Raw genomic sequence first — 2968 nt, 5'->3', positions numbered from 1 at the left:
AGGGTGCAACACCGGGACTTCCCGGGAGGTCACCCATCCCAGTACTACTCCGGCCCAAGCGCGCTTAACTGCGGAGTTCTGATGGGATCCGGTGCACTAACGCTGGTATGATCGCACCCGTTATGAGCTTGTCGCAGTGTGTACTTAGCAAACCGCGACCCACGTGCGAATCCACCCCGGCCACCCACCCCCGTCGAGGTGCACACCCTCCCTCGCGAAGTGCGCCCCGTTCGCCAAGTGTGAGCCCTGCCCGGGTGCGCGCACCTTGCTAGGGCGTCGGGTGTGCACCCGGCCCGGCCTACGTGCGTGCACCTGGAGGGGGCGTCGTGTGCGTGCAGTGTCCCGTCTGCAACGCGGTGCCCACACACCACCTCGGGCGCAACGACCTGCGCTCACATGTGGGCCGAGTGCACCTTGGTGCATGTTCGGGGCGCCTCGGGTGCACGCTCGATCTTGCCCCGGTGCACCAAGGCGCTCGGTTTGCCCCGGGTGCGCACTTGGTGCAAGGTGGGCACCCAAAATAGGGATCAAGCACCAAAACACAAGTTTCGGGATGCAAAATGGGACCCAAGGACCACAAATGCGTTCCAAGACCCATGATGGGTCCACGAGAACAAAAATGTGTTCCAGAGACTTAATAAACAAATATTGGGTTTTAGGAGAAGAAACATGCTCTGATGCCCAAAACGAGAATCGACCCCGAAAAGGCCACAGGCCAAAAGTGGGATGCGAGACAAAAAAAAATGGGACCCGAGGACCAAAATTGGGTTCCCAGGTCGAAGACAGGGCAACCGGACAAGAAACGACCTCTAAGGCTCGAAATGAGTCCCGACGACTAAAACTTGACAAGAAGCACCCATCAGGCACCCAACTCGACACCCATGGGATGCCGACCCACCCGGGCTTCCACCTAGCACACCTTGGCACCCACCCACCCTCGCACCCAACCTCGCACCCAACTTAGCACCTTTGAACCCACATTGGCACTCACCCTGACCCTGGCACCTTGGAACCCACATTGGCACTCACCTTGACCCTGGCACCCACCTTTGCACTCACCTTGGGACCCACCCTGGCTCCCACCTCGGCACCCACCCAGACACCCACCTTGGTTCCTTGGCACCCACCTTGGATCCTGGCACCCACCCCGACACCCACCTTGGCACGCAACTTGGCTACTTGCCACCCACCTTGGCTCCTTGACGCCCACCCCGACAACCACCCCGTGACCTACCCTGGCTAGGGTTGGTGCACACCCACCCTGGTGCCCACCTTGGCACCCACCCTATGACCCACCTTGGCACGCACCTTAGTACCCACCCCGTTACCCACCCTAGGACCCACCCCGTGACCCACCTTGGCCAGGGTGGGTGCACCCACCCTGGTGCCCACCTTGGCACCCACCCATCCTAGCACCCAGCCTGTGACCGGGCTTGGAACCCAACCTTGCACCCGCACCCGTCTTGGCCAGTGTGGGTGCGCACCCATCCTGGCACCCACGTTGTGACACACCCTTTAACCCACGCACCCTAGCACCCACGTTGGCACCCACCTTGGAACCCAACCTAGCAACTTGGCACCCACCCCGTGACCCACCTTGGCATCCACCATAGCAGTCGCCGACTTGGCACCCACCTCGGCACCCACCTTGACACTTGTGGACCCACCTTGCCACTCACCCTAGCATCGACCCATCCTAGCACCCACCCTGGCACCTTTGCACCCTAGCACTCACCCATCCTAGCACCTAACCTGTGACCCACCTTGACACTCACCCTCGCACCCACCTTGGAACCCAACCTAGCACCCACCCACCCTGACACCAACCCTAGCACCTACCCACCCTTGCACCCACCCTGTGACCCATCTTGGCACCCACCCATCCTACCACTCAACCTATCACCCACCTTCTCACCCACCTTGGCATCCACCTTAGCACCCACCCACACTGGCACCTTGGCACCCACCTCGGGCAAGGTGGGTGCACACCCACCCTGGCACCCAATTTAGAACCCACCGAGCATGTTACCCACCTTGGCACCCACATTGCAGCCCACCCTAGTACCCACCCTATGACCCACATTGGCATCCACACCCTAGCACCCAGGCACCTCGACACCCGCCTTGACACCCACCCTAGCACTGAACCTGTGACCCACCTTGGAACTCACCCTAGAACCCACCCACCCTGTGAACCACCTTGGCATCCACCTTAGCACCCACCCACCTTGGCACCCACTCTAGCACTCACCCATCCTAACACCCAACTTGTTACCCACCTTGGCACCCGCCCTCGCGTCCACCTTGAAACCCACCCTAGCACCCACCCACGCAGGAGCCCACCTTGGCACCCAACCTAACACCCACGCATCCTGGCACCCAACTTGTGACCCACCTTGGAACCCACCCTAGTACCCACCTTTGAACCCACTATATCACCAACCCACCTTGGCACCCACCCTATGACCCTCTTTGGAATCCACCCTAGCACGCACCCACCCTGGCACCCACCATGGAGCGCACCCTAGCACCCACCCACCTCGGCACGCACCTCAACACCCACCTTGGTGTGCGCACTGCGCCAACCTCTCAAAGACCCTATGTGGTGCGCTCCAAAGTGTACACCTTTGGTGCGCTCCAAGGTGCGCACCTTTGGTGCACACCGAGGTGCACACCAAAGTGTGCACCGAGGTGAGCACCAAAGTGCACTCCAGGGTGCACACCAAGGCGTGCACCTTTGGTGCGGTCAATGCAAACGAATTCGGAAGTTGGGGTCGATGTCCTAATCGCTGCTGCAGACTACACGTATGAGAATCGGACAAATAGCTTTATATAGGGGAGGTGTTGCGTTTGATGGGTCGACTCCCCTGGTTGTGTGCACTGCACCAACTTCAAAGACCCTGTCTTGTTTAAGAAGTCAAAAGTTGGGGTGGATGTCCTAATCATTGCTGCAGTCTACGCATGTATG

The 2968-nt window shown here is 60.0% G+C and overlaps 1 non-coding gene across 1 annotated transcript; it reads right to left on the bottom strand.

Annotated features, from left to right (window-relative positions):
* On the bottom strand, nt 1–119 carry LOC131868386 (5S ribosomal RNA). The gene has a single exon (XR_009366844.1). It is a non-coding gene; the product is annotated as a 5S ribosomal RNA (ribosomal RNA).
* Between the last annotated feature and the right edge of the window lie 2849 nt (nt 120–2968).

Source organism: Cryptomeria japonica, unplaced genomic scaffold (assembly GCF_030272615.1).
Source record: "Cryptomeria japonica unplaced genomic scaffold, Sugi_1.0 HiC_scaffold_205, whole genome shotgun sequence".
NCBI classification, from domain to species: domain Eukaryota; kingdom Viridiplantae; phylum Streptophyta; class Pinopsida; order Cupressales; family Cupressaceae; genus Cryptomeria; species Cryptomeria japonica.
This window is presented reverse-complemented; position numbering and strand designations above follow the sequence as displayed.